At 44.7% G+C, this 12,466-nt stretch overlaps 1 long non-coding RNA gene across 2 annotated transcripts in view; it reads right to left on the bottom strand.

The window, feature by feature from the left end:
• Positions 1–10,713: 10,713 nt before the first annotated feature.
• LOC118237982 overlaps positions 10,714–12,466 on the bottom strand; it is a 39,974-nt gene continuing 38,221 nt past the window's right edge. For both annotated transcript variants that reach the window (XR_004772057.1, XR_004772056.1), the window contains one exon: positions 10,714–11,661. This is a non-coding gene — a long non-coding RNA (uncharacterized LOC118237982). The remainder of the gene's footprint in view (positions 11,662–12,466) is intronic.

Genomic DNA, 12,466 nt, shown 5'->3' with positions numbered 1-12,466 from the left:
TTCACCATTGGGAGCAACCCTCCTGGGTTTCTCTACACCAGTGCTTCTCAACCTTCCTAATCTTGAGACCCTTTAACACAGTTTCTTGTGCTGTGGTGACCCCAACCATAAAATTACTTCAAAGCTCTAATTTTGCTACTGTTACGGAGATTGTAGTATAAAATACCCGATATGCAACCTAAGGGGGTCGCAGCCCATAGGTTGAGACCCATGGCTCTGCACTAGTCAACAATCCTATTTAGCTAGTTTCTGTGTGTAGAGTTTCCCACTGAAGGGCTGACTGGGAGGGTGTTTCAGCTTGTGGATCTACTGGGGACTCTCAGGACATCAGATTTCTACTGAACCGCAGGCTTCATGTCATCTGTCAGGCCATTTCTTCAGGATAGAGAACTAGGTGAGTCCAGCCTTAACATGTACATGGATGTCTCTGGCAGAAAGAGCTTCCACAGGCATAGAGAGCTTGCGCCTTCTTCCCTTCTCCAGAAAACTGTTATCCCAAGGAACCCCTCTCAGTTCTTTATGAATCAATTGAGTGTATGTTCCATCATGGCCTTTACCTCAGCACTGGTTCCCGGCAACACCAGCACAGATATCAACTCCGTCAGTTTACACTGACATATGCTTTCAGCTACCCTGATATTCTGATCCCAGTTTTGTATACTCCTCTAACAGAGTTCTCTCTAGTCCATCCTTCAACACAGGGTCCAGCCTAGGGTCTGAGTGGCATTTGCTGCCATGCTCTTCCTGTCTCTTAATCTGAAACACCAGCTTTCATTGTCTTTTATGACATTGGCTTGTTTTAATGAAGACTTGAAAATTGTAGAGGAGTTCCAATTCACACTGAAATTGAGAAGGCTCAAAACTCCACCCCATTCTCCTCCAGCAGTGATCAGTATCCTCCGTCCTCAACCAGAGCGACCTTGGCATTTCTGAAGACAGAATTCCCCCTCCCACACATGCACCATTCCTTTAGAAAACACAACAGTCTTCATTTTTGCAGCTGTTTCTTTGTGATCAGGCTGGGGTTCTGTGTTCTTGTCCATGAAGCTACAGAGGTGATGCTGGTTCTGTCACCAGGAGCCACACTGGGAGGCACACGGCACCCATCGGTGGTCACTGCTGTCTGAAATCGACCTCTGAATATTTTCCCCACCATGAACTAAAGAGCAGTCTTTGTTTAGATACGTTGTGACCGCTCAATCCAGTGCTTGTCATCAAAGCCTCAGGCTAAACTTAGTACTCGCGGCATTTCCTGCTTACTAGATGGGTAGAATCCTGGGTCTCCACTCTGTCTCCCCTAGAGACACAGCACATACTGAAAAATGCTGAAAGAATTGAAGCAATGTATCAGAGAAGGGGATTTCTCCCTGGAGGGGTAGAGACCAGGGAACAGCTTTCTAGGGCCTTCAAGACACACTTCATCTATGCCCTTCCTCCTGGGAGACCGTCCCACCCACAGCTCACTGCAGCTCTCCCTGCTAAGGGCAGGGCCCAGGCACACACTTTCCTATAAGTGCTTCTCATTCTTTTCCTGCCACCGCCACTCAAACACTTCCTCTTAGCCACAGAAAGCAAAGAAATACATACTGCATTTTTTTCTGCTTAGTTCCAAGGATGGAGAGCCATTGCTGATGTGGAGGAGTCCCTGGGAAATTTTGTTATCTGGAGGTATAAAACATGCTTATGGCACCCCTCAGATAAGGTTTTTCTCTCCCGGGTAAGGCAAAGTATTCCAGATAACAGAGGCTCCCACAGCTCAGATCCCACGCTTATCTTTGGATGACTGTGGCTGCATGGCTTTGGCCAAAGTTTTTGTTCTGTTCAGACAGTGGGGACACAGCTGTTGGATCTTTGACCAGAGATAACCCTGGGGTTTTCTGTGTATGCCGGGAGTACTAAGGGAAGCAACATTACAGGCCCTTCCAGAGAGAGGAGCCCCCATCCCACACAAAGAAGGGCACGCTGGAGGCTGTACTTGGTGGGCACCACTTTAGTTCTGGGTGAGTGGAATCACAGGACATCGGGACACACCAACTTCCCTCTGTCGGCACTGACAGGGCTCACGGCCAGGAGCCAGGCTGCAGCTGTTCAGGAACTTGGAGGCATAAGTGTCTTGTGGTGGGTGGTCTGTGCCGGGCATTCCTCAGGGGCCCTGTGACCCACAGCCATACTTGCGTTGGTCACAGTGATCTGAATGGAAAGAGCAACCACAGGATGGGAAAGAGCTAAGGAAAGGCCGGAAACTCTGGAGCAGGGAAGGGAGGCTGAGGAGAGCCGGTGGTAGTGCTAGCGTGTGCTTCCCACGGTGGAGCTGTCTGCCTCCATGCCCTGAACAGGACCAGAGGGACCTATGCCCGCAACTCAACTCTAAGCGCATCTCTCCCCGGATCCAAACTCTGCGGGAGACAGAAGACAGCCTGAACTCAGCCTGGCACTGTGCTCCGTCCAGCGTCTTCTCAGAGTCATGAAGGACACGCGGCAGGCTGCCCTCTGTTCCCAGCCACTCACAACACCGTGGCTTTGCAGTGCGGTTCCACCGTCCTCTGTGTATGTGTCACTGGCCGCCAGGGAACTCCAGGAAGCAGTAGGGATGACACACTCCCAAGGGCCTGCCCCTAGCGACCTATTGCCTGTACATTGGCGCTATTTCCCAACATTTCCCAAACTGCCCAAAACAGTGCCACAAGCTGGGACCAAGTTTTCAAAATGGGATTTTTCTGGAGGGTGTTTCAGATTGCCACCCCAGCACTTCCCTCTAGGACTATGAACATTATTTAGTGTCCTGTACCAGGAGCTTGTGTACTGGTTTGCCTAGGCAACTGAACTGTTCATTCAAATCTGGCCCTACAGTCATTGCTGTGTAAACATGTTTTAGGAATAATAACAACAGTAGTAAGAGACATTCTGACAACCAAACTGTCAGCATGGCACTTCCACGACCCACACTATTTTGTTACAGCCGTCATGACAAAGTACCACATATTGGTGGTTTAAGCCATAGAACTGAGTCTCCTCACAGCTAGAGCAGCAGTTCTCAACATTGCTCAGCAGCAAAATCACAGTTATGAAGCAGCAACGAAAATAAGTTTATGGTTGGGAGTTCTTAAGTTTTATCATATGCAGTGTGTGGGACCAGGCAGACAGAGGTGACTTGAGAAGCTTCACTGGGGAAAGGGAAGGGAGAGGGAAAGGGAAGAAAGAGAGGCAGAGACAGAGAGACCTACCTCCCCAAAGAATCTACAGAGAAAGAGAGAGAGAGAGAGAGAGAGAGAGAGAGAGAGAGAGAGAGAGAGGCAGAGCTTATCTCTTAAAGGGACCTTTTGGGCCTGTGTACAACACAGGGTACTGCTTGCCACTTATGGAGGGGTGAGCACTCTGCCAAGTCCTCAAGGAGTGGGGCCAGATTTGCCTGGATGACAACACTAAGGCAATCGGAAAACATGTATTTTCCATGGTTGTGACCCACAAGTTGGGAAGGGCTGGTCTAGAGGCTTGAAGTCCAAGCTCAGGGTGCAGTTGGGACAGATGTCTTCTTGAACTGTCTCCTTCACCCTAGACGGACGTCTTTTCCCTGTGTCTACAAGGCATTTCTCCTTTCTGTGTAGCTTATCCTGATTGCTTCTTTTAGGGCACCATAAGCCCATGTCTATCCCAGGCAATGCTGTAAAGATCCTGTTTCCAAAAACTCATTCTGTGGTTCTGGAGGTTAGGATTTCAGTATGTGGTGCAAAGGAGACATAGTCAGTGCGTAGCACTACCTCGTGGGTGTGGGACCCTAGCAATGTGTGGTTGCTTGTAGATGTTTACCAAAGGGCCTTCCTCCTGCCTCCAACCTGCCCTGTCTAGTTCCATAGTGTTGTTCCTGCAGTGACCACTTAGTGGCTCTCTCCAGTTTCCACCAACTGTAAAGAATAGAATCTCCCTCGAGGTGGAGACGAGCACTTGTCTCCTCCATTAAAGGTTAGCCCAGTGGGACAGGTCAGTGACCTGGCTAAAGGGCCTCTCTTTATATATGCTTTATTTAACTTTATTTTATGTGCATTGGTGTGAAGGTATCAGGTCCCCAGGGAATGGAGTTACAGACAGTTGTGAGCTGCCATGTGGGTGCTGGGCGTTGAACCCGTGTCCTCTGGAAGAGCAGACAGTGCTCTTAACTGCTGAGCCATCTCTCCAGCCCCCTAGAGGGCCACTCTTATGAAGTAATGTAATTAGGTTTGTACTTTTCCTTCTCAGAATTCTAACCCCCTAGTGTTGTCCCTACAAGCCAAATCACCATGAGGCTCTGAAGATGGAGGTTTCTGTTCTGCCTGGTCCCGCGGCTGATTTGCCCCAAATAAACACATGGATGCTATATTAATTATAAAACTGTTGGCTGGTGGTTAGGACTTCTTACTGGCCAGCTCTGTCTTAATTATGAACACATTTCTATTAATCTAAGTATTTCCACATGATCTCATCTTACCGGAGAAGGATCCAGACCTGTTATTCCTTCCTCGGCTACATGGCATCTCCTCGAAGCCTCTCCGCCTCTCCCCCTGCATTCTCCTCATCTCCTAGCCCCACCTATTTTCTTGCCTCTTCTGGCCAATCAGTGTTTTATTCATCAACCAATAAGAGAAACATATATACAGACGAACATCCCCCAGCAAGGTTCAGCCTTGAGGACAGGCCTTTCCGAGCCCCGAGTATGAATTCCTGTAGCTGCCTGTGGCCAGGTGGCTGACATCCCCGCCCCTTATCCCAAGAAGCAGTTTTTGTTCATTCTTTTCACCCTCCTCCTCCCTTCCAGACAGCTGATAGACTACAGTTTGCTTGCCATGGGGACTTTCTTTTTACACTCTACTAAATTGCCCTTGAGCTTCTGTTTATGTCCATCCTTAAATTATTTTATGAATGACACTGGGTGGTGGTGGTGGTGGCACATGCCTTTAATCTCAGCATTTGCAAGACAGAAGCAGATGGATTTCTGAGTTCAAGGTCAGCCTAGTCTACAGAGCAAGTTCCAGGATAGCCAGAGAAACACAGAGAAACCCTGTCTCCAAAAACAAAAACAAACAAAAAATTATTTTATGAATACGACAAAAAAAAAAAAAAACCCCGATAGGTTCCCCGATTTTGTAGGTATCATGATGGCTCTGCTGGGGTTTCTCAGGATTTTTGGTAACACTTCTTTCTTGACTTTAATTGGCAGAGAAAATAAAAAACAAACCCATTCCTGCATCGTAATTGGGCCACCTCTGGATCATGCCTTCAGGGATCCTAACTCCTTTGATCTGGGAAGAAGTCTGGGGCATAGGGTCAACTTCCAACCCTCTAAAAGGCAGTGCCAGTGTATAGTGTCCCAAATACAGTCTGAACTCAGCTCAGGCTGTTCTCTGACAGGATAAACAGAAGGATTGCTGGGGATAGATAAAAGCATACACTCAGCATTCCCCAGGAACCTGTGAAAAGGGTCTAGGTTGTCAGGAAGAGTGTTATTTCCCTTATCTTCCTACCTCTGGCAAATGGGGCAGTTAGCTCCCTACTCACACACACCTGTAACACATATCTAAGCCCCACACTCTGCCCAGGCTGTTCTAACTTACCCATCTCCCACCACCCTTGCAACTACCTGCTTTCTTTAAAACTGGCAAGACTATTTTCCGTCTGCCCAAGAGATAGCCACATGGCAGTTTTATATTACAATAAACCTTTCTTCTGCCCATGGAGTGGTCTAGTTTGGTGATCTCACTATGCCCTCACTTGTGGGCCATAAAGCTCTCTGTATGTTTCTGCCGTGTCGCTGAAGTTAAATAGACATGGCCTCCTCCACTAAGCATGTTGACATAGATGGCAGTTCAAGATGGAGGCTCAGGTTCTGTCCTGCAGTGTGTTGCAGAGATCACCAAAGCAGGTGGGAGACAGGTCTGGATGCCGGATGCTCAGACAGTTTGAAAACAATCGTTGGAGTTATAAATGTTTCGTTTAGTGAGTGGACAGTGGGATTCCAGAAAGGTCTTTCTTTGGCTAACACTGCAGTCAACAGTAGATACTCGATGAAAGATAGTTGAATGAATGAATCAGTAAATGAATTAATGGTCACAAAATATCTTTGTCCACCCATGCTTTCCTCACCAATTCCTCTGTCACAGTGTGTCTTAGGGTTTCTATTGCTGTGAACAGACACCATGCCCATAGCAACTCTTTAAAAGGAAAACATTTAGTTGGAACAGGCTTACAGTTTCATAGGTTTAGTTCATTACCACCTTGACAGGAATCATGGCAGCATGCAGGCAGATGTGTTGGTGATAGCTGAGAGCTCTACATCTTGATCCAGGACAGCAGGAAGAGACTGACACACACTAGGCCCAGCTTGAGTTTCTGAGACCTCAAAGCCTACCCCCACTGACACACTCCAACAACCCACACCTACTCCAACAAGGCCACACCACCTAATAGTGTCACTCTCTAGTGACCAAGCATTCAAACATAATCGATAGGGGACATTCCTATTCAAATCACCACACAGTGTCATCTCTGGCCATTGTGTGATTCTGGATAAAAATTAATAATTTTCCTTTCCACTTGCTCTTTTCTATATATCTCAACACCTTACCCAGACATATTGCTTTAGGTTACCTCCCAGCCATTGGTTAAGTAACAGTTTTCTGTAATTTGATAATTTTTCTGTAGCCATTATTGTGGGGGCTACATCTTTGGGTCAGGAAAGATAATGGCCTTTTGATATCTTTATTCTCAATCTTATGAGACTAAAGTAACATCTTTTTTGTTGTTTTTGCTATACATTTCCCATTTCTAAAATTTTGTTTATAGTTTTTTTTTCTAAATTTTACCCAGACCTACTGGGATTTGGTTGATTGCTTTACTTCTCCACTAATCAACGCAACCAGTGTCCAGAGTTTTTGACAAATAATAACAACAAAACTGTTATTATTTTTCTTCTCTTGAGACAGGGTCTCATCGTGCAGCCCTAATTGGTCTAGAACTTCTATATAGACCATGTTAGCCTTGAACTCACAGAGATCCTCCTGCCTCTGCCTCCTACTGATAGGATTAAAAGTCATGTGCCAACATGCCCAGACTAACAACCGAACTTTTTTTTAAAAACATTTTATTTATTTATTATGTATACAACATTCTGTTTCCATGTATATCTTCACGCCAGAAGAGGGCACCAGGTCTCGTAATGGGTGGTTGTGAGCCATCATGTGGGTGCTGGGAATTGAACTCAGGACCTATGGAAGAGCAGTCAATGTTCTTAACCTCTGAGCCATCTCTCCAGGCCAACAACCGAACTTTTAATGAGCACATATTTTCATCTGGACAATGGCTTAAACTCTGTGAGTGTTGTCTGATTTTATTATTAAAGTGATTCTGTTTTGTGGTCTTACCACAGTTCCCATTATACAACATGAAAACATCAGAGTTTATCCCAAGTCATCATGTAACAGTTGCCAAAAGCAAGATTCAAACCCAGGCTGTGGCCCATGTTGTTTTTCATCATGAGAAAACCATGGCAAGGTTAAAAAGGAAGCCTAGAACCACATAAAGTTACTATTTTATTCATTACAGACAAAAAAATAAAAGTCACCACTGACGTAGTTTGTGAGTAATGGGTTCTCAGAGTCCTTGGAACGGCCACAGAAGGTTTGGAAAGCCGGCAGACTGTCTTTGGACTGAACTATTGTCATGCAAGTTGATCCAGCTTCCAGAAATCATGATGAAACTCACCCTACATTGATTGAATTGTGTTTTAGTCCCAGCAGGAACTACAGAGTTCATAGTTCTATGAATGATGAAATGCCACTTCATACTCAATAATGAAATACATTGTTGAAAATGCCAACGGTGGAGGAAGAGGCAGTAGGACCAGGGTTCTTTTTTTTTTAAGATTTTATTTATTTATTATGCATACAACATTCTGCTTCCATGTATATCTGCACAGCAAAAGAGGGCACCAGATCTTATAACGGATGGTTGTGAGCCACCATGTGGTTGCTGGGAATTGAACTCAGGACCTCTGGAAGAGCAGTTGGTGCTCTTAACCTCTGAGCCATCTCTCCAGCCCAGGACAAGGGTTCTTATACACTGTGTACATAACATAGGAATGTAATTCACTGTTTTACCCTAAAGTATACCCTTGTATAGTTCTGATAAGAATTGATTATTTTGGGAGAAGGGAACTGGGATTGTCATGTAATTCAATCTTGTTTCAAGTCAAATAAAAAATGATAAAAAAGAATAAAAAAGAATTGATTATTTTAATTGTTTTGGGAGAATTGTTCACACTGCCATGGAAATTGAGATAAAAACCGGATAAATCCAGGGAGCAGCGGAGAGTTGATTGGCTGATTCTACTCTCCACGTTTTCCAAAAGCTCTGGAAATCCCCCTCTGCCCCTCCTTCTCTCTCTCCTTGTCCCTGTCTATCTGACTACCTCAGTCCTCTAATATCTGTATGGCTAATCCTGGTCATTCAATCATTGACTCTGTCCTTGATTCAAGGTGGCTTTGTTGGCAGTGTGGCAGTGTGAACAATTCTCCTGCAACATTTAATTTTCCATATTATTATTTTATGAGAAGAAACACATGATCAGCTGAATGTCTAATTTTAAAGGCATTTGATAAAATTCAATATACCATGATTAAAATCTTTGATCTAATAATAGAAGAAACTTTTTTAACCTCATAGCTTCTATTTAAACTCACACAAAACATCATATATGAGCATGAGAAATGAAGGCATTCTATTAAATGGGACAAAATATCCACTATTACTATATCTATTTAATATAAAAGAGATACTTTTAGAAAAGTGAACTTAAAAGCATTGTTAGGAGGCTGGAAAAATGGCTCAGCAGTTAAGAGGACTTGCTGTTTTTGCAGAATACCTGCTGCATTCACTTCCCAACACCCACAAAATGGCTCATAACCATCCATAGACACATACAAAGAGCATGTATATACACACACAGAGGCAGAACATTCATATACAGAAAATGAAACAAACATTAAGTTAAAAGTACTAGATGAGAGCCTTCAATCAGCAGAGTCTGGCGGATCTCTGTGAGTTCGAGACCAGCCTGGTCTACAAGAGCTAATTCCAGGCCAGCCCCCAAAGCCACAGAGAAACCCTGTCTCAACCCCCACCCCTGGCACCAATAAATAAATAAATAAATAAATAAATAAATAAAATTCCAGATGAGGGCTAGCGATGTAGCTTGGTAATAGAGTGTTTGCCTTGGTGTTTAAGGCCCTGGTTCAATGTAATCTCCAGCATCAGAAAAAAACAAAAAAACACAGAGGCAAGAAAAGAGAAAGTGAAAAGCATGTGGAAAGCTGCCCTATAACGTTCTTATGACTCATAAGGCTTGCTCTATGGTACTCTACATGGAAAGTGGGAACGAGTCTGTAGTCCATGAGAATTACATTCCTATACACTAGCAACAGATGCATTAAGAACACGAGAAAAATGACAATTTTAAATATCAACAAAAGTGCTCTGCCTCCCACATGCAGGGATTAAAGGCATGCACCACCACTGTCCAGCTATGTTTTTTTGTCTTAAAGCTATGGAATGCCCCTAAATTATTGGCCTAGATCACACCAACCCAGTCACAATCTCAGTGGGGCTCCCCCATCCTGTTTTAATGAGAGGCTGACTATAGAGGACCTTATAGGATAAAGGACAAAGAAGACCCAAGGAAATGCCAGGAAAACAAAAGCAAAAACAGCGGCCAGATGCCACACTTAAGTTGTAGCTTACTACACTCTAGTAATGCAAACAGGGCTCTTTTGGTGCACTTGTGGGGAAAGACGCTGACCAGAACAGAAAGCCAGCAACAGAGCAGAGCATGTGCACAGTGGATAGGAAACAAAGATGCTCATAGGTTATGTTTTCAGGGCATTCTCAGGTTTTGTTTTTCCTGTCTGTAACTTTTGTTAGATTAAAAAGAAAATCTCTCAGACAGGATCTTGCTATGTAACCCAGAGTGACCTCAAATTTATAATCCTTCTGCCTTAGCCTCCCAAGTTCTAAGATTAAAGATACACCTGGTTCAGCTTACAATTGAGGCAGTATCTCATTGGTGGTTATTCTGTGTATATGTGCTATGTGCCTGTATCTACAGCCACAACATGGAGGCCAGAGGGCAAGTCATAGGACTCAGTTCTTTTCTTCTACTGTGTGAGCCCCGGGAATTGATCTCAGGCCTTAGACGTGGTTGTAAGTGCCTTTACCCACTGAGTCATCCCTCTGCCTACAATTTTAAGTACAGTTTGAAGCAAAACAACATGATCCCTGAAGACATTTCCTGCCTAATAGTCTACCACCTGAAGACACTACCCTCACCCTCTCCACTACTCAACTCGACCAAAGCTTATTATATTTTACTCACAAACTCAATTTGCTCGGTTTTTAATGTCGTTTCTTATAGCCATAATCTTTCTAATACTGTCCAACTGAAACACTTTATTGTCAGGCCTGCCAAGCATCCTCTGGTTTGTTTGCATGGTATCTTTTCCCAGTAGAAATAGAGGAAATGTTTAAAACACCTTTTTTCCTTAGCAGTAGGTTTTCACAATAAACTTACCTATTCTCAGGAAGGTGGATATGGCATGTGGAAGTCTAGGTCTTTTTGTCTATATGGCAAGGGAGTCCTGCCCCAGTTGGAAGGCTGAGAACAAGACCAGCTCAACACAGGACACAGTTGGCTCTCATGATGGTTTTATTATCCAAGGGATTGCTGTTTTACCGAGTAGAGTTGGTGTGTCAGCATGCCAGCATTCCAGGACTTGGCCAGCTCTGTCAGGAGGAGCAGAGCACAGCATCTAACTGGAAGTTGTTGTAGCCAAGTCTACCTCTGCTTGTTGAGCTGTGGATTGCAGCAGAGTCCAAGTGCTTTCCTCCCAACCCTCCAGTGTAATGCAAAGGACAGTTTTTTAAGTCCTGGTGTTAAGAAGTACACATACTACATAAAACCATGGTGCTAGTGAGGGCTTCTGTTACCGAGACAAAACACCATGACCAAAAGTAAGTTGGGGAGGAAAAGGCTTATTTTGCTTACACTTCCACATTGTAGTCCATCACTGAAGGAAGTCAGGGCAGGAACTGATGCAGAGGCTGTGGAGGGTGCTGCTTACTGGCTTACTCATTTTGGTTTGCTCAATCTGTTTATAGAACCTAAGACAACAGCCCAGGGAGGGCCCTACCCGTAATGACTGAAGAAAATGCCCTATAGTCAGATCTTGATAGGGGCATTTCTCAAATGAGGTTTCCTCTTTTCAAATGACTCTAGCTTGTGTCAAGGTGACATAAACTAGCCAGCACAACCACCTCTAGTAGACAGTGTCTTGCATCATTGTTATCTCATCTTACAACCAAAGCCATCAGCGTCACATTGCGTGATATACACAAGTCCCAGAGCTAGAGTACACCTAGCTTCTCAGTTTCTGCTGTGCCTTGGAGGTGGCTCTTAGCAGGGGTAAAGGATATAGGATGATGGGAGAAGTTCACCAGCCAGCCATTCCAGGGTGCACACTTCTAGGGTGCCTGGTGAAGGAAACACTGGGCATCCATCTTTGTTGGCACTCAATCATACAACCTCACTTTCTGGGAGAACTGCAGGCTCTCTTGGGTTTGTTGAAAAGAAATGGTCTGTTTCTGTAGGGAGAAGACAACAGATAGAGACAGATGTGTAAGCTCTAGGGAGTGTGACAGGCAGGTCACACTCTGAGGGCATATGTAGAAGGAGATTTTCTCCATCTATCTCGGTTCCACTGGACCAGTTTTATTTTCTACCCACCGGGTCCTAAAGTCACCTAATGGAATAACCACTCTGAGACTTAATATCAGTTACAATTGTTTGGCCAATGGCTCAGGATTCTTACTGGCTAGCTCTCTCTTGATTATTAACCCTTTTTGTTAATCTATGTATCTCCACGTGGCCTTCCCTTACTGGTGATGGTGATGTCCAGGCCTCTTGACTTCCAGGCTGCTACATTGCCTGTCCATTGTCCAAAACAGCTTTATTCATCAACCAATAAGAGAAACATATATATTCACAGCATACAGAAGGACATCCTCCATCAGGCATGGGGCCAGGATCGGCAACAGGGTGACTCAGGATGGAAGTTCTGCTGATTAACCCTTCTTCTGCTGTCCCAGGAGCTATTAACCAGTGTCTCAGACCAGGTTCGAATTTTAGCCCGGGCACTGCTGACTGAGTCTCGTACTGCTCTGAGCCCCAGTCTCCTTCCTCCTTAGTAAGAGGCCATCAGACTAGGTAAACTTGAAAGTGTGACTTCTCTTTCACAGCTTTTGCATTTCCATACGTGGGCCTGCAGATTTTAGCAGTGATTTTCAAAGTTGGTTCCATGCAAAAGTTCCCCAAACAGTACTTGTTATCACAAAGTGCCACCCACTGAGGATGCCTTTGTATTTATGTGCTGGTACTTGAGATGAGGTT

This window comes from Cricetulus griseus, assembly GCF_003668045.3.
Source record: "Cricetulus griseus strain 17A/GY chromosome 1 unlocalized genomic scaffold, alternate assembly CriGri-PICRH-1.0 chr1_0, whole genome shotgun sequence".
In the NCBI taxonomy this organism is placed as follows: domain Eukaryota; kingdom Metazoa; phylum Chordata; class Mammalia; order Rodentia; family Cricetidae; genus Cricetulus; species Cricetulus griseus.
The sequence above is the reverse complement of the archived record's forward strand: the minus strand, read 5'-3'. Positions and strand labels throughout refer to the sequence as shown.